At 39.7% G+C, this 24,188-nt stretch overlaps 1 protein-coding gene across 2 annotated transcripts in view; it reads left to right on the top strand.

Moving 5' to 3' along the window:
* The window catches only part of LOC134533084 (disheveled-associated activator of morphogenesis 1), a 271,265-nt gene that overhangs the window by 3,955 nt on the left and 243,122 nt on the right, over positions 1–24,188 (top strand). The window contains exon 1 of one of the 2 annotated variants that reach the window (XM_063370321.1): positions 214–400. The exons of the other annotated variant lie outside the window; for it this stretch is intronic. The gene's annotated coding sequence lies outside the window, so the exon portion shown is untranslated. Of the gene's footprint in view, positions 1–213; positions 401–24,188 lie in introns of those variants that run through there. 2 annotated transcript variants of the gene reach the window in all.

Raw genomic sequence — 24,188 nt, 5'->3', positions numbered from 1 at the left:
CGGCGTTCATCGATTTATTAGACGTTGTCACGTCAAAAAAAAAAAATTCTAAAATTGTGCTTCAACCGTTTGCGTCGCGAGGCCGCTCCGCCGCCGGTTCCTCCGAGGCGGCCGCAGCGAGGCGGGAGGAGTGGTCCCTCGCCGCGCCTTTATCCTCCGAGGCCGGGCCGCTCGGCCGGGGTTCTGTTGGTGGTAAGACGGGGTTCGCCCGTCAGTCTGCGGGCCGGCACGTAAGCGGCTGGAGCGCAGCTGCCTTGTTGCCTCCGTCCGTCAGGTCGCGAGCGGTGGTAAAATTGGGTCAGGCGGGTAGTTGCGGGCTGCGTACATGCGTGTTTTTTCTCTTTCGCGGTGGTGAAGTGTTTGATTACGTTTGGATGCTGGCGCCAGGAATGTAAACACGGTACGTCAAACAATCAGCGTTAAACAGTATTACTAATAACGTTATTATAATATCGCTACTAACGTATTTATGTATCTCGTCGTGTTATATATGTATTTATTTACCTTAAAATTCATGCAAAGCCAAATTTTATTTTAAATGTTAGTCTTTTATGGAGGATTGTTGTGTTTTGTTCCAATCATACATTTTCAACACAAAACAAATAGTCGCTAATATTTGCGAAACTATTTTTTTTTTGCAATAGCTTCGCGATTATTGTTGACACTTGTGATTAAATAATATTTAAAGTTAAGAAATTATTTACTCAACGTTACCACCCTTACGGGTACATTGTTGGAACAGTTCCATTTATTACACTGACATAAATGTAAAGAATACCTATTTATATGTGTTTGGTGAATGTAACAGTCTCATGGAATAGACGTTCGCTAATTCTTATGACATTTCGTGATTGTCAAAGGACCTTGAATATTTTAAGTGTGCTTAAAAATTTACATATTTGATAAGTGCTTGAATTTTTGTGGGCCTCCATAAAATTTTCATATGCATTTCAGTAAGAAAAGTGATTGGTTTTAAACTTGTCTATGGTAGGGTTATTGTTAAAACAATTTTATGCAGTATACTTAAAACACACACACGTACGTTGTATGTTCGTTATTATGTTGAGACACATTCGCACGCAAAACCAAAACTTTTATAATATAACCTTCATTTAACAAATTAATGTTTATTGGGATGTTTTGCACACGAGCAGCAGACTCTAAAATGAATTGTACTAGGGGACAAGTTGTGGCAGTTAACTTTGAATATTGGTGATTGCGAAAGGCGGAATAGTTGCAGGTGAAATCTAGAGTCCACATTGTTGAAAAAATTTTATAACAATTTTGGCGCCTATTTTAACGCATTTCTGACTTCTTGAAAAATTATTATCTAAACGTATGATTTTTATCGGGTTTTTAAGAGTAGCAAGTTAAATAACGCCCAAATTTGAGTAGCACTAAAATAATAATAAAAAAAATTTACACACAAAAAATAATATTGACTTAACAGGTCAAGTACATACTGGAATATATAACTTTATCTCCAACTGTTATTATTATTATTTTTTAGTTGTAGAAGAGGTTATGGGGGAAAATAGGGTGGAAGGGGGTTTCCCCCACATTGCCCGTCCTATACTCCCGCTACTGGCCGCAAGACAATTGAAAAATGTAGGTAATTATCTTGATATACAGGCTGAAAAAAAATCTTTGCTTAGCATGGTCATTTTGTAGTTTACTTAAATTGCAATGGATCTGTGTGGGAATGTGGGTGATATTGATTTTAATGGAATGCCATTTTCTTCTTAGATTGGCAACTTTTAATTTAATTGCGGTAGGTGTATCCCTTTAATTAATTTAGGGTAGTTTACATGTAAAATTATTATTTTTTGTTGAAGTTTACATTTTTTTTTACTTTTTTTAAACATATAAATTACGCTTTAGTTTGTTTTTCCTCATATGATCCATTTCATCGTCAACTCTAACCTTATGTTGGTTTGAATAACTAATGGGACTAGATCCCGATATCATAACAGTATTTATGACGTCACCAACATGGAGACGCTGACGTCAATACAACCCCTACATTCTTACGGGACAAGGGCGGGTGGCATCCGCGTGCTTATGTTGCAAAATAAAAGTTTACTTATTAAACTAACTTGCGGGCATTGAATTCTATATTACAGTTCTTCCTATTAAAGAATAAAAACACGATACCGAAAATACATTTCCCATGGTGTCGAATTGTGTACTATAATTCCGCCCGGTTTATTGTATTTTGCGATACCACATTTGTATATTTAAATTTTTTTTACCACGATTTAAACGTATCGGGTATCGTAAAGAATACTGCAGTATAGAACACGATACCGTAAGTATATTCTTTACTTTTCCGTATATTTTCTCAACAATAGTAGTATCTTTTCAAAACAAGCATGTGACTCTAACCCGTGCAAAACGCCAATTCCCGCGCTTGTACGTAAGAATGTACATTTCGGTAATTGACTTTATGACTAACCCTACCATATCGCGATAAACGTGTGTGTGTGTGTGTGTATGTATGTATGTATGTATGTATATATATATATATATATATATATATATACACACACACACACATACACGTTTATCGCGATATGGTAGGGTTAGTCATATCACCTAACACAGTAAACGAAATTAACATACGACACTACCAAAAACTATTTAAAAAACTTAACTTAATGCCTTTATAGCAGTAATAGTTTAATGTCAATATTACTCTTGTATATATTAAATGTATACCATAAATACTTTCCATCCCACCATTTAATTAATACAATATCGTGATACACGAACCGTGACTTTCCTGGTCACTACTACAATCACAACCACACATTCTTTCTATACACTGTACCGTGATATTAACTAAAAATAAATAAACATAATTCTTTAATTTATGTTGTAACTACTACACTCGTCACCACAAATCTTCGATAAAAATATTCCTACCTACGAAAAACTTATTGTGTACTTATTTATTCACTTTATAAATATATTTTATTCAATTTATCACTTCACTCCTACGCTTACCACGACCGCTACTATCGCTCTAAAACTCGCTCTATCATTCTTGTTTATTTTCTCGACCATGTCCAGTCTTTCACTGTTACCAATATTGCATACTATATTTCCCTTCGTTCCTCCATACATCATTGGCCAACTTCAATGACATCATACATTCCCCTACTTTCTTTACAACCAATGGTAAGTACTGTATCATATAGAGAACTTGACCGCATTAAAAAGTAAACACTTTGTACTTGTCTTAGTACTTATTGTAGAAGGAACCGACGCTGTGCAGTGCTCTTAGGTCTTATGTCCCATTCATAAATTTTAATAGCATAAACTGTAAACGTTGTAGAAAGTTGGTTCAAGGTCACAATTGAAGAGTAACATGCGTGTATGCTGCTTTGTTGTTTTGTCGCTTGCAGCGCCACCTACGCAAACTGGCGACTCCTGAGCGTAAAGCGTATTGTGTTCTGTAATTTGCTAAGAGTAAACCTATAATTTCTATTAAAGCGCGTTTCGTTTAAAGTTTAATTGTGATCCCCCATGTGGCAAAAACATCCGACAATGGTGTTGTAGGCAATTTGAAACGACCGGATGTGTTTGTAAAGGATAAAGTACTGGACGTCCAAAAGTGTCTGTACAGGATGTTGACCGAGTCTGAGCACCTTACATGCGTAGTCATAAGACATCTGTTCGGAAACAGCCTTGAACTTAAGTTGCCAAAGACTATCTTGTGGAAGGTTTTAGGAACACGTTTACACAAGCGGCCGCACTGGTTACAGTTGCTACATGCTTTAAAGCCAGATGATTAGATTATTTCCTTCGGGGATTTATAAAAGGTCGTGTCTACGTTCCGGCGCTAACTAATGACTTTCCAAAGTTGAGACGCAGAGTTGAAGAAGCCTCCATTACTCAGGACATGTTAACCAAAGCGTGGGGAGGATTGGACTTTCGGTTGGCTGTGTGCCGTATAACTATTGCACATATTGAACATTAGTAAATAACTAGATTAGTTTACCTTCAATATGATGTATAAATTGATGTGTTTATAGTTGAAATGAAACTTACACTATTGAAACTTGGACCGTCTTTTATGGACATCATGTACTACCCCTTTAAAACTATGTACTGAGACAAAATACGAGTATAAACGGTTAAATAATATTTTTTTTTTCAACTCCACGGCACCTGGTGTATGCCTAACGTCTACTTTCCTTTCATGCAATCATCTTGGGTTTGTGTTGGGCTATTGTTTTAGTTTTGTGGCACAGTTTTTATTTTTTGTGCCACCACCAGACGTTTTAATATCGAAGATGGGATGTTGGTAAGTTTCCGCTATTGTTTCTTTGTCTGTTGTGTTTAACCAGGAGACGTGACGGTAAGATGGTAGAAACAGATAATTTTTAATAGAAACAGTGGAAGACGTTCACTGAATGGGAAATGTGCAATACCTCTATTGTAGACTACCCGCGAATATTTAAGCGCCTGTTTTCATTCTTTCTAAAACACATTCACCGTGCTATTTAATAAATAGTTTCCGTTCTAGAGAAATTTTATGTGGATAAGTAATTTTTTTTTTCAAATCATGAGGTCTAATATTTTTCAACTTAATGTTCAAATATTGTAAGATTATTTCGTGGTAACTTAATTTCTGTAAACTATACTAAGAAGCGGACTGGTAAATTTCATCATCCAGTTGCGTCGTTAGCTACTAAATCTACAAAAAAACATAAGTGTGTATGATTTATCACCAACTCCGAGTGCAGTTTGCACACATCAAAATAAACTCGCATATTCGCCCACAAGATGTTGCGTGGAGCTACCCTTTCTTTAATTTGTTTGGTTTTCTTTCGTATTTTTATTCCTAATTTAAAAAAAAAGTTGAGAGCCAGTAAAAAACATTCTTATGACAAGCGAGTAACGAGAAAAGAACAGTTTTCAACTTACTCGCTTCAACTTCCTTAACTACTCAGCATAATTACATGCGCTGTTTCAGAACAGTAAGGGTACTTTTACTTATGCAAACCTAACGAAACTGTCATTTAATATAAATACTGCATAATTTGTTTGTGTTAACGGATTCTCTGCAGTCTTTTTCCAAACGGTATTTCATTTGTACGCAATGAAGTTGATCAATTCACAATAATTAAGACAGAAAAATATGTAGACTGGAAGACTGTTCTGAAAAGGAAAAAAAAAAAGTAATTCAACGTTAAACACAAATTATTATTTTACAGAATAAACTATTCTGTAGCAGTCACATGACGAATAACAATGCATTCCATTAAATTATTAGCTATGCATACATGGAGCCAAAATTTTTAATTTTTAATTATACAAAAATATTTGTTATAAAAGATTGCAACAAAGATAGCTTCTTTCAGTTAGGTATCCTAGGTAGTTTAAATTTAATAGTATCAGATAATGCTTTTGATCATATACAAGAAAATGTATTTCCACAATTATCGTTCAATTTTTTTCCCCCACAAAATACAATTTTGGGATACATTAAATATAAAAGTACAGCCATTATAAAGTTGTATCTAAAACGTTTGTGCTCAATGGCGTGTATTTGGCAACAGAGCACATCGAAAGCAAGGGCAGTGATATTAGCAGAAATCGTGCGTTGGAAAGAAAGATAGTAAACGCACCATAGGTTGTCGCAAGCCATGGAGTTTGTCTGCTACGCTCGTCGGGAAGTTTGTTGGAACTTGGACGGAAGCTGGTTCCGTCGCGAACTACTTCCGGCGAGCTTATCGTAGCCTCGTAGCGGATCGGCGTCAGCGGCGGAGCGAAGGGGGGGGGGGGGGAGGCCTCAGGGGTCCCGTTCTCTCCCTGAAACAAAATAAATATCTGAATAGTTTGGGATTCAGATACCATCCGCCAGAACAACAACAAAAAGAAATTGGTTGTCTGTAATGTCGGGTTACGGACGATAGTTTAACGTGACAACGTCATAACAAAACATTGATGAAATGATTGCATACTTTTATGAATATAATTGAATCATTTTTATTGAATTATCACTATTTTGTATGGATACAAAGAAGGAGTGAAATGAAATCTACAATTTAATTGATAAATTTACTTTTATTTGCATTCATTAATTCAAATATGTTTATTACTTTAACGAAGAAATTATTTTAACTATAACTTTGATACATGTTTGCTATTTAACTTCTTCCAATCTGTGTTATTCTGTTAAGGATAGGACGATGGTAGGAAAAGTAGGAAACGAATGGGAGTGTTTCAAGTTTAATGTGCCTCGAAAAAGTCAAATCGATGGTTGTTCCAATCGAGTGGAAGAGAGATAGATGCGGCGAAATTGTACAATGAGCTTAACGGGACACATCGTAACGGGACAATGTGCGCAACGGGACACTTTTTCGTGCGTGCAGCCGGCGTTCATCGATTTATTAGACGTTGTCACGTCAAAAAGTCACGATTTTAAATGTAAATGCAACATATAGCATTCTTGGATCACGTTTAATGCTGCTCAAGCGATGCTGAAGTCTACGACACGTAACTTGCACCACTTTGGACAGTTCTCAAAAAAATAGTGCTTCTAGTGGTTCTCATTACACGACCGTCACTTGCAAAGCAACAAAAGAGGTTAGTTGACAACAACACTGACAGTATAATACCTAGAATTGTCTAATTTAAAGCACTTTACGTGACATGACTTTATGTCCGTCTTCGTGGACGAAATTCCGGACTCAGTTTGAAAGGAATGTTTATCTTTATGTATTTTTCACACTGTTAACATATCTACTTTTTTTACTTCTTCAAATCAAATGGTTTGGTATTCAAAGTGTTTTTATTTGTTTGTAGTTTCTTCTCGCAAAAATATATAAAAAAAGGAAACATAACCGACTACTAAAAAAATAATTAAGAAGTTTTAATTTTTGTGTAAACATCGTGCGACAGATATCAGCGCGCCCAAATCAACGTCACGAACTACTATTTGTGGATTGTTAACAATTCCTGGAACACTCGACGTTGCGAGTTTGCGTAGGAAGGGGTAATTGAGCCAATTACAGCTGTTTTAGCCCTGCTTGGAATGCGGTTAGCTGGTGCGGTTGCTTCATAGACAGTGCGTTAACAAATGAGATATAGCTGCTGTGTTAAAACGGACATTTCTTAGCGTGTATACTAGGGAACACAAAACTCATATTTACTGGTTTCAACAGTTTCTATGCCAAAACAATTTTTTTAATATTTAGTATTGAAAATTTTCCTTCGTTAAGGCAGATATCACACAACATTGTAAATTATCAAAAACGATAACATAATGCGTATTTACAGTATTATTACTGTTGTAGTGATTGTCCCCAAAATGTGAGTTAAATTCGAAACGTCAATGATTTTGCAGGGAAACTTTTTTTTTATCAGCCAGGTATTCCATCAAATTATATGGTATGCTTTTGGAGATTTTTGAAATTTAATGATATAAAATTGTTATGGTCATAAAAAAAATCTTCAAACAAAAATAGGATGTCTCAGTTTCTCTCTCCCACCCTAAAGCGTAGTCAAAATTAATTTTCTACCAATGTCTAAGAAGTAATGCTTGCGATTTTGTTTGTACGCGCATATAGTTATGTAAATATGCTAGTGTAGCCTAAATCATAAGTTACACTAGCTGTTTTCCGAAAGTTTTTTTTATGGGAATTCATGGACATACCATGTAGAGCACGCGAGTTCACTATCTATTTTAATGTCCGTAACTGTTTAATGACGTATCGTTTGACTGGAAGAAGGCTGACCAACGTGACAAACTAACGTATTTGAAAACGGCGACAAACTCTCACGGTCAGCGACGTAAATATTTTAGGAGCCAGCAAGGCTCGCGAGAAACATGGCGCAAACATGAAACACATTCACCCCCAGGTACATGTGGGTAAATCTAAGGGTGGTATTCCAAGACGTTTGGGGTAAGGTAGCGAACAAGCACTACGTACCTTGTGATACAATCGTAACCTAACTGGTGGGCTGTATTCCAGAACGTGTCCAAAAAAATCCCAGTAAACAAATCGGCAACAATTTTCATGAACTGTTGCCTATGCGAGGCTAGAAAATGGTTTCAAAGCATTCTAGCGGTCGTTTTGCAATCATCGATGCAATTGTTGCGGCAAAAATACTAGAGATAACAGCACCATCACACAAGAATTATAATTTTCTCTGTTTAAAATACTATAATTTCTTGTTATTACCATTAAAGTGTACAAAATGTATTTCCGGATAGTTTCGATATCATAAAGTTTTATTTGGCACACAAACACGTTTGGAACGTCCCCCGACGCGGATCTGTCATTTGGACGAAATCAACGAAAAAGTGAGCTCATGCGCGGAATTCTGGCAACAGATCGGCAACGGATAAGGCACCAACATTCGTTCCCTAAAAAATTGGTTGTCTGTAAAGACGGTTTACGGACGATAGTTTAACGTGACATCATAACAAAACATTGATGAAATGATTGCATACTTTTATGAATAAAATTGAATCATTTTTATTGAATTATCACTATTTTGTATGGATACAAAAAAGGAGTGAAATGAAATCTACAATTTAATTGATAAATTTACTTTTATTTGTACTCATTAATTCAAATATTTTTATTACTTTAACGAACAGATTATTTTAATTATAACTTTTATACATGTTTGCTATTTAACTTCCTTCCAATCTGTGTTATTCTGTTAAGGATAGGTCGATGATAGGAAAAGTAGGAAACGAATGGGAGTGTTTCAAGTTTAATGTGCCTCGAAAAAGTCAAATCGACGGTTGTTCCAATCGAGTGGAAGAGAGATAGATGCGGCACAAGCGTACAATGAACGTAACGGGACAATGAGCGTAACGGGAAAATGATTCTTCTTTTTTCGTGCGTGCAGCCGGCGTTCATCGATTTATTAGACGTCACGTCAAAAACAAGGGACTGGCCGTGCCCTGTCGTGCACTAGGAACACGGTTGGGGTACAGTTGTAGCATATTCAACACGTAAACTTTTTTTTTGTGTTTTGGAATACCGGCCTGAGTGAAGCTAGTTTGAAAGTAGAACAGCTGGTCGTTGGCTGGATCGTTCTTTGCGCAGACTGCCACGAGATTTCGCAATCAGAAGGTAAGGCCCCCTGTCGTGTAACTTGTCTCAAATTTGCTAAGTTCTGAAAAGGAAGTGCCGGTGGTGTCCCGTTTCCCAACTGTCAACTTTCAAAACATCGCATGATGTTAGCTCGCGATCACAGAACACAACAATGAAGTTGTCTAAAAGCACATTCGGCAGATCAGCAGTGGCGGAACGACATGCAGACTGTCTAATTTGAGCCACGTTACATGGACAGACACATGTCTGATGTGGATCCTCTGGACAGCCAGCGGCGGACTCGCCTTCGAATCTTCGAAGGGGCTGTTTGTGGGCGAGGAAAGAGGATTTTGGGTGGTAGACATAGCCCCTTAAGGCCCCAGGCACACACACACGGTGCGCAGAGCTTCAGTAAAAACAACGCGATTTCAAAACTACTCAAGATATCCGAGTGGGGTCTGTGTACCTAAAAGCATTTAATAATTCGCTGAGGGAAGGAAGTACTTTTTGGTTCCGGATTAGTCTGTCAAACTTTATTTTCCATAAGAGTGAAAATGGCTAAAAGGCGTGTTTTCAGAGTGATTTTTAGGCATACACCGGCACAGATTCATGAAAGCACTCGAGGACCTTGCATTACGCCTTTATCTTCGTTTCTCCGCCATGTAATGTTACAGTCACCGCTCAAACTTCATAGTTGCCCAAATGCACGACGAGAAGACTACGTGGCAGTTGGAGCCTTGGCGCTTAGAAGCGATACCGCGCTTGTGGAACCAGTGATCGTCGCTCTTATCGTCCCGCCTCACTAACACAAATACACCCCTTGACCATACGGGCCCCTTAAGAGGCCACTCCAGTGTTTCAGGGGCACTACGCAACCCGCGTTAACCTCATAAGATTCAATGCTATTTTCATTTTGCTTATAACTTATTAACTAATATAGATTTCGAAATGATGCTTGCTTGATATGTAAGACAACGATGCTCTTATCAAAACCCTTTCTTCAAAATCGTGCATAAATTATTGTTCAAACCTAGACAATACACTTATGCATATTAGTAAATATTAGTATAAAACCGTAATTTATGCACGTTTTTGAAGAAAGGGGCTTTGAGAAGAGCATCGTTGTTTTACATATCAAGCAAGCATCATTTCGAAATCTATATTAGTTAATAAGTTATAAGCAAAATGAAAATAGCATTGAATCTTATGAGGTTAACGCGGGTTGCGTAGTGCCCCTGAAACACTGGAGTGGCCTCTTAAGATATCTGACGTCTTGAAAAGTATTGTTTTTGCCGCCACTGCGCACACCACGGGAGAGGTGACCTCGCTAGCGCCCGATGAGTCGACGCGACTGAATATTGGCTGCGCAAGTGAAATGAGGCCACGGCTGGCTGCGTCGTGCCGGAAATGGAACACTGTTACGAGTGAGGATGATGCAAGGGGAGGGAGGCTTCGCTCTGCCTCGGCCAGTCGCGAGCCGCGCCGATGGCAGATTGCGCCGACAAACGAGCCGCCGTTCACGACGTGTTGGCGCCTCGTCGGACGGCAGTCACGAGCTCCCCCCCCCCTCCTCCAAACTCCTCTTCTTTTTTCTTTGCTGCTGCGTTTCGCGCACATTCGCACGCCTGGCCACCGACTGACGTCGCGAGGTAGCTCTGCAGCGGCTGTTGAAGAGTGCGACGGGACAATGAGTGCATGAATAAGGGTATAAGACTGGTTTTATAAACTTCGCAAGAAACGTAAGAGCGCAAAAAAAAATACGGTAGTTTATAAAATACGCAAGAAGTCTACAACCTACAGCTCGAAATAGTAATATATTTTTATTTGTCGAACTTCTTTTCTTTAATAGTTTCTTTTTCTCTCCACGAAAATTATTGATAATTTGACTTCAAATCGTCATTTACTTCTGCTGCGCGACGGTTTAGTTAATAAAACTATGACGCGTCTGATATGAGATAGTGGTAGCCTTCTCAACATATTACTTCACAAAAAAAAAAACAACTGACAACACTTCCGCTGCAGTTATAGAATGCTGAAACGCTAGCAGAAATAAAAGAAGTTGATTCATGACTAACGATTGCTTTTTTTTTCTTCTTGAGTAATTTACAAATGGATATTTTTAAACTTAGTTTTTATTGTTTGCGTCTTGCGTTGGTTATTTATAATGTTGGCGTCTAGTGCTTTTCTTGCGTTTCTTGTGTAGGTACCTAGTTTATAAACTCGTTGTAGGGCACTGTCATACTGTCAAACATTCACTTTCAACACCTTCCAGTTTAGTTGGAGGGTTACGCAGACACCGAAAACGTCAGTATCGCAGCCATGTTCGTATGACGAATTTGATAGCTTTGATTTTCATCTGATATTTTGGACAGGTTCTAAAATTTGTTGGCTATTTGATCGAATCGGCCAATCAGATGTAAATCAGATGAAGTAAAGTGGTCCTTAAAAAATATCCTAAATTTTTCATAGCGCAACGGGGTACCAACCATGCATTGGAGTATAAACAAAATCTTCCAAAACTAATATCAACGAAGGAAAAAAAAACCTCTCCTTTACGTGTTTTTTTCGTATGGTTTTCAACGAAACACAGCACTAAGAAGTCAGAATGTGTTGTAGTTCACAGGAAGATCCAGTTAACTGGAGCTAGGGAGCAGCCTCCTTAGTATATGAGGGAGGGGCTTTCTTTGTTTAAACGTACGCAAATTTATTGTAATTTTTCAACATTGTGTCTGATTAAGTTTTTCGTCAAATCTTACTCTCATGATTAGGCAGCTTGATTTCCCCCTCCTCCGTTTTACGAATACACAGTCCTTTCAGACTATTCAAGCATTTTGAAATATATTTCCGGCTTGCATTAATATAAAAATAATGTGGTTTGCCTCACACCTTTTTCAACTGGCCACATGTTACGTCAGAAAGTGAGATACACCTACTGTTTTTTTGAATTAAAAATAATATACTTGGCAAGAACATAAAAGTGTTGAGAATTTGCTGTAGTTTGCGTTTAAACGGACTCAAAATGTAACTTAATTCCCAGAGTGTTTTAATTTTTAAAAGCTTTTAACTTGCTTGTTACCAAAACGGAATAGTGTACTTTTGTAACCAATAATTTTGTAGGTTTTTAGTTCGGATACATTCATCATTAAGTTGTGTCGCGCACCACAACATTTCGCTGCAGTTGAAATACAATTTGTTAAAAACACTTTTTTAAAAATAATTCGGGTGTAGTATATCTTGTTATTTGATTAAATGCTTATCTCAATTGTCTTATAAGCAACTATATTAAAAACAATAGCCTATAACATTGTTTTTTTAATAATGATAAAATTCAGACCAAATATCACTTCTAAATATTATGTATAATTAATCGCCACCCATTGTTTGAGGAAAAAATTAAGTCAAATAGACAAATTAATATGACGTAATTTTGTATTTTGTAATTTGTTGAGTTTCGTTGGTTACCAAACTTGGAAAAAAAAATTTCTCAAACCACATTATCATGTTAGTTTAAAAGTTGGATAACATGTCAAAGTTTTGACTACATAAATTTGCCATTTGGAACACGATCTTATTGAGAAAAAAATCATGCTGGAATTTCATCCCCCCTCCCCCCCACCCACTTCTAGGAGAAGCCAGCTGCTTTGATTGCACCAACTTCCCGCGGTGGTTTTCGCAGCGCGGATCCTGTTTCCTGGCCTTGGCGCTATCTCTTCCTGTTCCCGGATGTGCCGCCTTTGAGTTTTCGGGTTCCCCCCCCCCCCAACCACCATTCCCCGGCCGAACCGCGGCTTATCCTGTTCCACACCAACCCGACAGCCGGGTAAACCACACCGGGTGTACTATTTAGAGGAGGAGAAGTGTACGATCTGCCCTACAAATGTGGTGGTCGTGCATTCGACACCCGCGACTGTCGCGCTGTTGCCGTGGGAAGACATGCGAATGTATTGGAGGTGAACACATCTAGCCACCACGTGTCCTATGTCGTCGGTAGTCTCTCCTTGGTTTTTTTTTAAATTTTCTTTTGTTGAATACAGAGCGAAATTATAAACAATACAATGAAACATGAAACTGCACCGATAAGAGCGAAAAAAGACTTAAAAAATTTAACCTCGGGTTTGGACCCTAATTTTCGGCAAGGAATTTTTATTAAAATACTGCCCATCTTTCAAAAATTCAATAAAAAGTTAATACCACAAATTTTTCCTTTGGCATTGTAAATTTTGGTATGATTTTGGTATATGATTTTGTGTATGATTTTCGTATTACAAGTGTAGTTGCTCAATAACCGAGGCCAAATGATACACATCTCTGGCTCGTTTCAGACATATTCGCTGCCTTTTTTAAAATATATCATTACGACTTATGTGGGGAGAACTTTCACTCGCGGAACTCTCCGAACTCACCCAGAACTCGCTCGGAACTCTCGCGAAGGCCGGCGTCGCCCTTTTATACTGGTTGGTCGTCTTTCTAGAACCGACGAGAGCCACAGAACCGACGCCCGAAAAGTCTAGAAAGGCGGCGCTCGTTCACGTCATCTTCGCGCGCGGTGGCCTGCGGAATTTACAAGGTCACTCAGCGATATATGACAGCCGAGAAAGGACAATGCGTGGGGAGCGGAGGGGGTGTAGCGATGACTCCGGGTTATCCGGCCAGGTCACGCGTGGCATGCCTTACGTCAGTGGACGGCGCGTGACGCCAGTGGCCGTGCAGGGCCGCCAGCCAGCTCCGAACCTGGCGCGCGTCGCGGTCCTGTCTGCGTTCGTAACACTATAAATATATATGCTCCCCCTTTCCCAAAACCCAGAAATAAAAACCCTGTGTCGGTCGACGATGACGCAGACTACGTGAACCCGCAGCGTGGCTGGACGTGGACTCGAAGAAGCTGGGGCGGTGCGTGGTCGCGGGACATCGAAGGTCGGTCCGGAAAGCGGGTCGCTCCTCGTCTCTAGCTGTCTCTGGGTCGAGTTGCCTGTTGGGGCAAGGGGGTGGAGGAGGAGGCGGGGGGGGGGGGGGGAGGATGAGCGGTCACTGGTCCGTCTGCCCGGCCCCGCGGGGCTGCGAGATTATACATAAAGAAAATAAAAATCGTTCCCCGAGTCCCCCCTGGAGCGGACCAGGGTCTGAGGATGGCGCCGACGTACTGTGCAGCACGCACTCGGACCACTTACTCCTGACCCGAAAACAAGGGAGATCTCGAGATGCGCCGTCACCCGGCGGGTCCATGCGATACAGGAGTGGGACGTATAGAAAGATCGTAAACGCGGCGGGTGGAAAGTATATTATGTGGGGATATTACGAAATTTACAACGATTGTAATACGTATTGATTAGGACAAGATCTTCGATGGAGGTGTTGGGAATTGTGGCAACCCCCTGCCCCGAGTTTTATTGGGGAAAGTTGGTGACTAACAGAACCGGTGCGAGTATTATTCTCGGTATACGGCCTTTGGTTGGAATAATTTCGTAAAAATGGAACGGAGGTCGATGAACGGAAATTCGACACAAAGTTGGCGGACCCTCGTTTAGCAACACAGACCCGTATATATGGTCTCTGTTGTGTAAAACATATGGGTGCACACCAGACGTATTGATGTGCAAAGAGAAACTTTATGATAATGAAACTACCTTGAAATATACATATGTAGTAAACTAAAATAAGTCATAGCAAAAAGTAAACTCAAGTTTTAAAATACACACGAAAACTGGTATTACACTAATTATAATACATATTCTCCTTCTACATTCCCAATTGACTTGACAGCACAGCATTAGAGCGCGCGCTTGTTAACATAAAGGGATGTGGTTCTAATCTCGTTACTGGAAATTTTTAAATATTATTTTGACTATATATTATAATATTATGTCTATGTCTAATTATGTCTAATTGAGAACAGCAAATTACAAGTGCGCTGTCCAAGAAACGGAGCATAACGTGAATAGTTTCTTGAAAATCTCCTTGCGGGAAACTGCGTGTTAGAACTGTTCTTTTTTTGTGACTTCTTTCGGGGCAGGTGTGTACGCTGTAAGATCTGTGTTGTGTAACTTGATCTCAAATTTGACAGATCTCGAATGAAGTCGTTACGGAGTTGTTTTTTTTACCAGCAAGGATACGCTTTCCAGGTCATTGTCTGAAAGTTTTTTTTGTGGGTGTTATGCGTGCCGAGAGTTCACCGACGTTTCGGTCAATATTGCAGTCGCCATCATCAGATTGTTACCCTGAATATGGCAACTGCAATGTCGACCCGAGTTTTCGTTCTCGCTAAAGACCTTGTCCGTACCTTTTTCGGACAGAAGTGTGGTGACAAGTAACGAATACGAAATTTTAGTGTTATTGTTGACAGTCAGAGTAGCTTACTTTCCATTCAGTCATTCAGTGCACCATCGCAACAACTCTAACCACGATCCTCTCGACCAAATGCGAGTATTCTTCCGGTGTATATCCATTCCCGGTAGTTGTTCAGGGAGACGGTCACAGCGTGTAGCAAACTCAATTTTACTATTTTGCGAAATTCAACCCGTAAAGGGTGAAAAAGGGGTAAATATGGTTTTAAAATAGTTAATTTTAACTCTGGGTCTAATCAAAGGTTAAAGAGATTTGGTATCAATAAAAAACATCGAGTTGAGCCAGAGTCTAGTTCTGCTGAGCCGGAGTCTAGCTCTGCTGAGCCGGAGTCTAACTCTGCTGAGCCTGAGTCTAGCTCTGCTGAGCCTGAGTCTAGCTCTGCTGAGCCTGAGTCTAGCTCTGCCGAGCCTGAGTCTAGCTCTGCCGAGCCTGAGTCTAGCTCTGCCGAGCCTGAGTCTAGCTCTGCCGAGCCTGAGTCTAGCTCTGCCGAGCCTGAGTCTAGCTCTGCCGAGCCTGAGTCTAGCTCTGCCGAGCCTGAGTCTAGCTCTGCCGAGCCTGAGTCTAGCTCTGCCGAGCCTGAGTCTAGCTCTGCCGAGCCTGAGTCTAGCTCTGCCGAGCCTGAGTCTAGCTCTGCCGAGCCTGAGTCTAGCTCTGCCGAGCCTGAGTCTAGCTCTGCCGAGCCTGAGTCTAGCTCTGCCGAGCCTGAGTCTAGCTCTGCCGAGCCTGAGTCTAGCTCTGCCGAGCCTGAGTCTAGCTCTGCCGAGCCTGAGTCTAGCTCTGCCGAGCCTGAGTCTAGCTCTGCCGAGCCTGAGTCTAGCTCTGTCGGGCCCGGGCCCGGACATATTAGGCAACACAAGTGGAACTGGCTAAAACCCACTATCGTTGAAATCTCTGGCAACAGTGTTTGTAAACAACTTCACGTGGTTGTGATTGTTCCATGAACCAACATGATGCGTTGCTTCGCACGTGACAGTTGGGACATGAGCACCACTGTTGCTGCTTTTGAGAACCGCCAAATTTGAGACGAGTGACTCGACACATTCGCAGTTTCCACCGTCATCGCGCCCACTCGGGACCTGGGACCTGGGACCTGGGACCTGGGACCTGGGACCTGGAACCTCCCTCGGCCACGTCGCTTGCTATTGCGAGCACGTGACACGCAGCGACGGCCCGCGAGTTACGGTTCGTTAGGCGCGGCCCGCTAATTGCGATTACGCTCATTAACATCGCCGGGCTAGGTCGGGCCGCGTCCTTGTGGGCGGAGCGGCCGCAGGCACAGGCTAGGAACGGGGACGCACCTCAACGCCGAAATACCACAACGCCGAACGTACAATAACGCCGAAAACCATAACGCCGAAATTCCAAATTGACCACAACGCCGACAGCTATAAAACTGCTGTGTACCACAACGCCGAATTACCACAACGCCGAAATACATTAACCCCGAAAAATGTCATTGCAGGACTGCCACAAAGGTTAGGTTAGGTAAGGTTAGCACACAAATTAATTCAGTTTTTAATTTTGCTCCTGTACCCCCCCCCCCCCCCGGCTCAACATTTTTCGGCGTTACTGTATTTCGACGTTGTGGTACACAGCAGTTTTCTAGCTGTCGGCGTTGCGGTCAATTTGGCATTCGGCGTTATTGTACGTTCGGCGTTGTGGTAACGACCCGCCAGGAACTCAGTACTTGGCTGCAATCGCTATTGGAATTTTTAAATACTTTCCCAATTTCAGATCTAAAAAAAAGTTTTAGTAATTGAACTGTAGAAGTAAATTTGTAGGAATTTACGAAACTCTAAATTACTTTATGAATTGACCAATATGCAATGGGCGAGGAAAAATTTTGAATTATGGACCTTTTCCTGACTTGATTGTATGCAGTTTATTACTAATTAAAAAATATGTGAAACGTTATGAATTGTAATAAATTGAAACGAAATGTGATTATTTGTTTGTGTATGTACATATGTATAAGCATTCATGTTAAATTTTTTGTTTAAATTCACGCAAAGTGTAACATTTTTTTTATATTTCGAATGCTATTTGCGAACACGTTTATGTAGCTTGGATAGTGCTAGTTTCTTAAGTTGAATTTTGACCAAATGTTCTATCGCTATTTTTTATTTGACATTATATATTCAAAACAATTAGTACGTTTAATTGCCTTAAGGTGGAGTCATAACTCCGCAATAACACAAAGTGAGATTAAGTTTATTTTAGATACAAGGGAGCAAGCTATAGAGATATTGATAAGGGGCAGAAAATAATGCCGCTGTTGGCTGTGCTAAAACAAAAGTAATAGTTAAATGCACACTACAAATTTGAAAGATTATTCAAACGTAAAACGAATATCGTTTAGCATTTACCAAGCAGGTAATAATTTTGGAAGTTTAGTTTTGTAAGATTTCCGTTTTGCTTTCTGTCGTGGGGCACGACACGACGAAATAAGAAATAGAATCTGCCTTTTGCAAACCGTCTGGGCACTTATTTCGTCGTGTTGACGTCACGGCACCTTGTCTTTCATTGGCTACTGAGCGTATCGGGCGTGTCATGTCCGTCGTGGCATTGTGACTCCAGCTTTAGAATACTTATTTATAGTTAAAACGAAATTTGGCGCGTTGTATTTGCGGATCAATTTTTATGTATCACAGTCTGAGTTTCTTCTCGGAATGTCACCCGGTTCTTTGGCTCTGGTAACCCACTATTCATTGATCCAGAGTCGAATTCCCGAATAATTCACGTTCGTGCATCTGCGGATTGTTAAATTTGTTTTGTTGCTATTGTAAAATTAAAGTTTGGCCTAGGTTAGATCTGCGACATAAATACAATTCCTCAAAAAATGTTCTTTAGGTTTTCTTTCTGCGTAAATGTGGGTTCCTGCATACATATACGTGTTCGTAAATTAAAACGGTTCGGCCAGGTAATTGACATTTAAAAAATATTTGAAATCTAGCAAAATGCTAAATTCAAATACGTTCGGGACTGATCGGGGGTAAGTGAATTGTGTGCGTTTCCGTTACGTGTTTCGAAAGTATTCGCGTCTGCGCGGTTCGCGTGTCTCCTCGCGTTAATTGCCCGTCTAGTAGTCGTTGACGCGTTCAAAATGTGTCTGGCGCGGATAAATTATTTCCCCCTCGCGGAGAGTAAGTTAATCTCCATCTCCGAGTTGCCCGGCCGCACACTGATCAACGGCACGTCGCACACAGTCGTGAGAGGAGAGAGAATTATTTATTTAGTTAAAAAAAAAAAAGATAATTTAAATATCAAACCAACTGTCCTAGCATGTTTGTAGAAATAGGTGTAAACCAAGATATGATTAATTAAAACTTTTATTAATTTATGCACAGGGTGTCAAATTAAAATTCTTTATTTCAGTTGGGCTGTGTTTCGAAGCGAACGGCCTTGTTAGACAGCGACACATCGGAGATACTCGGCAATTAAAAAGCCAGGGCCTAAAGTTAGAATGATTCCCTGAAATTATTTCTGAAAACTGTAGAAAAACAAATTTGGTATGGCCGGACCAAGATCCTGGTTGCGAGTCCTTTGACTGACCTGAAAACATTGACGCTTCGATCCGTAAGCACATATGTTAACTAAGAATTCGCAACTAATAATTTACTGTACGTAGTGTTGCCTATATGTAAACTAAAGATATACCTTGTATTTATCGTTTAAAAATAAAATTAACTCCATTCAAGAGAAAGTATTGCCTAATTTGACAAGTTCTTCAGAAAATATTCACCCTTTGGCAGTTGATTATTCTCGTAAATTTAACAAAATTATTGCTTCGCCATTAACTATATGAATTTTTTTTTGTTTGGTTCAGCATTCAGAGTTGATCGTCTGCTTGAAACACCTGTGAGAAAAGTGACGACTTATCGTGAAAAGCGTGTATACACGTATCAGCACTGAAGCGAAGGTGTCGGTGGTACCTTTGAGGAAAGCGTACTGGATTGCCGATTGAGTGCTTAACGCTTACTGCTGTCAAACTGCCGGCTTAGTCCTTGTTGGTGCAACTACGTTAAGTAGACTTCACGCACGTGGAAAAATAAGTCACATCGTGATGAATTATACTTTTTGTTTTGGCTCAATACACATGTCTGTACATTCCTCCCTACATTCTGGTTATCCTTAGTATGCTTGTCTGAAAACAACTGTAAAGTACAATTGAGTACTTAAGAATTAACAGAACGGATTCGTCCTGTACTTAATACCTATGTGACTATATGCGAGTTAAATCATTGCACTTGTTTACTCAGTCATATTTAAATTATATATATAATAAATACTAATTATTAACTTCTTAAGTACTCAATCGTAAACTATCCTAAAGTAAAAGTTGTGTGCGACATGCAAGAAATTTTGGAAAAAAACTAACAGAATTAATTGAAAAATAGCCACTACTAAGTATAAAATTTAGCTTTCATGAACTTTGCCCATGGGCTAGTAATTTAATTATCGTGGTCGGTTATTCGTTGCCATGGCTCTCGGAACTGCACAAATGATTATCTTCGTGTCCACCAATTCACACATTTAGCTGATAAATTTTTTTTTTTACAAACCACGTGTTGTTTTGTTTCTTTCGCAAGGAACCACATCACATTGACAAAGCATCCGAACACAGGAAATACAAAACTTCGAAGTCGACGCGACGGGAACAAAGCACACTCGACGAAGCTGCGCAGCTGGATTTGCATACCTGTATTCGCTGCGGTGACTTCACGTGAGTGAGTTGAAGATTCGGAGGAGAAATAACCACTGTCATCACTGTGTACGAGGGAGGCGAACGTGGAATATGAGACGCGCCAGTATTGGATGGCGTGTTTTTGAACATGGCCAGTCACGTAGGCCTATGCTAGATAATATAATTTAATAAAAGTTTTTAATATGACACTAAACTGAGGGATGCATTTTCAATGTAGGTATGTTCAGTTCATCTGTCAGTTTTTACACTAGTGACATAATGTCTGAACGATAAACTGTAGTATCGGCGCAGATCTACACTGTTAGAAAGTACATTTACGGACTTCTCAGCGAAGATTTAACTTACAATAAACGAAGAGTTTTTCGTAATTTCAAATAACTCTTTACCTCCTTGGAAACTACGCCGTGTTTTAATTTCCAAGTTGTATGTTTCGTTCTAAACAAAGGTGAACTAACACGTGGACAAAAGAAGTATTGTTTTTGTATGATTTTGCAACGAGACTATGAATATTTACACATAATCTGTATAAGTACAAATATTCATCTTAACTATTCCATTTCTTTCGCTCTCTATATTACAAAAACGTACATATGCTTTAAATCTTGACACACACTACATCACTTAAAATCAAATCTTATTGCCGTAGCGTTACGGAAGAAATGACGGTTATTTTCCTGTAAGAGAGAATGGCGCTGTGATATGGCGTTCTGTCGGCATTTAATGTGACCATAAATTGATAGTTCAAAGAGTGAACGTGCATTTGTGGCTTTCGAATGTGTCAAGATCGTAACCTTCAAGTACCTACACCGCAGTCGAGTACATTCTTGGTGAGTATACACATTACCTCCTTTGGGCATTATGAGGTGTAGAAGACGTGAATCGGTCTGCCTATATATAGTGCACGGTTCAGGTTAAGCAAAACGGGTTATTTTTCCCTGCGTGTATGTTGACACGGTGTGTTCAAGAGGTAATAAAGGACTTTACTGTTACTACCTCATCTTGGTCTTTTGCGTCTCTGCTCTTGATACCGTAGTTACTATTTTTTATGTGTAAACATCTAAGTTTCGGTACACGGCATTTGGTACGAGTAATTTCATGAATGCGACGGATTTCGTTTGGAACGGAAATGTGTAATAACGACGATGCTGCCATCTATGGCGGATGGCGCGAAACAAAGTCCACAAAGCCAAAGGTAAATTTTATAATATTAACTGTTAAATGGGCAGTTTTTTTTTTTAAATAAAGCTGCCTGTCGAAAATCAGGTCAAAAGCTGTTTTTTCCTCTTTTACCGTAGCCGTTTAGTTTATAGTTTAACCTTTGGTCTTGCAAAACAAATGATTCTATAGTCGACGTAGCTGCTCCGGCAGAGAATTCTAGCGGCCGGTGCGGAAACTACGTTTGATTCGCGTCAAGAAATGTAGTTTAATACACAATTTGTGTTTATTTATCACGCTCGGCATTATTTTTAAAGAATTCTACTTTAGATTTCGTGTCCGAGCTTCGGATTTATGATTGTATATTTGCAACATGAGAACTCGTGAATTGGCTCTGTTCCGATGTTTACACATCACTGACGAGTATTGAAAAACTCGCTCACATTTTTTTTTTTACTCGTCTAGTATTTCTCTGGTCGACTTAAGTAGAGCAGTCTTCGGGACCAGCATATCCAGTGGCGCCATGACTATGTTCGTTGTGCGACATCGCCTGTTGCAAACCCATTCTGCTGTGAGGGTAGGGTGAAAGAAACTGCTTGCAGCGAAGTATTCATAACATTAGAAACACTAGTTTCAATTTTTTATTTGATTTTTAATTCTATATTTTTTTCCCCTCTGTAATTTGTTGGTTCTTTCTTGCTCATAAAAACGAATTAATGGCTTGTGTAAGTTGTCCCTAAATTCATAGTTCACTTAAGTAGTAGCAGGGGTAACTATTTATCAAATGTCTTTCGCAAAGCAACACGTGATGTTTGTTTACGAGCACTGACCGTCACACGAAGCTTCGAAATACTTTTGACAGAACAGCCGTGACAGAAAGATACGTAGCCCGTTGGGTGTGCCTTTGAGAACTTCAAAATTGAGACTACAAAACTCGAATTAACCTGTTCCTGCTTAAAGCATTTTTTTAAACCTAGGCAACGAAAAACATTTTCGCCTAAAGTATTTAGATCCGCGAGGTCTCCTTTCTTCCGCATTAAATCTGCAATAACAAAATAGCAATGACAGGTTTTAGATTAATAAATTAAAAAAAGAAGGTGCTTTTGTATCGACCTCGCAGGTCACTTGCGTCCAACAGGGGCACTGTTTGGACACCCCTGTGCAAGACCTAGCGCCAGGACCAGTCCAAATAATTCCCCCCTCCCGCCCTGGTTCTACTTTACTCCCAAATGGAATGTTGTCTGGATCCCCGCTTAATGAGCACTTCGGATCTATTAGACAACGGCAGGCCGAACTTTAGGGGACCAAAACCTACCGTAAGCTATCATTTCCCTAATGTGACCGGTCATGGTTTAACACAATGATACAGGCTCGTAAAAAAAAATACGAGAAACCCACACTGAGGTGTGCTGATTGGCTGCCGGGTGGAAACTATAGCAGTCGCCCCCCCAAAAATCAAGTACCGTCCAAACCAAAAGCGGGACAGCAACTGGGAGACAGTGTCACCGGACAATCGACACAGCTGTAACTGCTTCCGCAGGGATTAGAACCCACACTCCCGAATATCATTTAATTATCTTCCCGTTATCCGACCATTGACAGCATAATGTACAGTTTGTCCATAAAATTATGTCCCAGTTATACATTTTAATAGTATCAAATTTAAGTGTTTGTTCAAGTTAACGAAGAATAACTCAAAATAGTTTTAGAAAAGCGCATGCGCGGCTACTGATATGTTGTTTTCTCGCTTACAGCGCCACCGACCCAAAATGGCGACTCCTAAGCGTAAAGAGTTTCGTGTTCTGCAGTTTGCCAAGAGTTAATCAGTAATTTCAGTTCAACGTATGTTTCGTTTTAAAGTTTAATTGTGATCCCCCATGTGGCAACAACATCCGCCGATGGCATTGGTAATTCGAGACGGCAAAGCTCTTTTTCGCTGGTCTCCACGTTCACCTGACACAACGCCACGGGATTTTTTTTTTCCTTTGGGGCTTTATAAAAGATCGTGTCTACGTTCCTCAGCTACCTAATGATTTGCCAGAGTTGAGACAGAATTCAAGAGGCTATTGCTTCCATTACTCCGGACGTGTTCACCAAAGTGTGGGAAGAATTGGAGTTTAGGTTGTATGTGTGCCGAGTAACTATAGGTCACATATTGAACATTTGAAATAAAATCTTGGTTAGTTTACCTTCAATGTGATGTACTTATGATTTGTTGTAAATAGTCTAAATAAAACTGTTATGATATACTATTGAAACTGGGACAATCTTTTATGAACAGCCTGTATAATGTCTATCGACGTATTTTTTTAAGTTGAATTTTTTTTCCAAAAAATAAATTCAATCTAATTTTCAATTACTTCACAGGTAAAACTATACTTAGCAGCCAGTAACTATAAACTTCAAGCCTCCGTTTAAATTTTATACAGTACATTAACGAAGCCAATTTTAAAACTAAAGGATAGAAAATTAGTTTTGGCATGAAAACTGTCTAAACCCAAATTGCCTTATTCGTTTCTAATCTCTGCCCCTTAAATAAACCTTGTTTTTGGTACGCATTTAAATAGAGATAGCAATTCCCTCACAAATGTTCTTTAGCCTACTCTTTTCAGCGAGTTTATAACCGATTGTTTTTAAAGTGATCCACACATAACTTAGAAACACACAACTTAGAATCCTCGAAAAAAATATTCTACATAACTTAAAACTGTCATCAGTTAGAACGATCATAACTTAGAAATACAAAACGCAAAAACTTAGAAACGTCGTAACTTAGAAATACAAAACGCAAAAACTTAGAAACGTCGTAACTTAGAAACACACAATAGAACTGTCCTATCATAGAAACACACAACGCCGAACCACATAACTTAAGAATCGTCATAAACGAGAAACACGCAATGAAGAACAGTCAGAACTTAGAA

Source organism: Bacillus rossius, chromosome 6 (genome assembly GCF_032445375.1).
Source record: "Bacillus rossius redtenbacheri isolate Brsri chromosome 6, Brsri_v3, whole genome shotgun sequence".
NCBI classification, from domain to species: Eukaryota; Metazoa; Arthropoda; class Insecta; order Phasmatodea; family Bacillidae; genus Bacillus; species Bacillus rossius.
The sequence above is the reverse complement of the archived record's forward strand: the minus strand, read 5'-3'. Positions and strand labels throughout refer to the sequence as shown.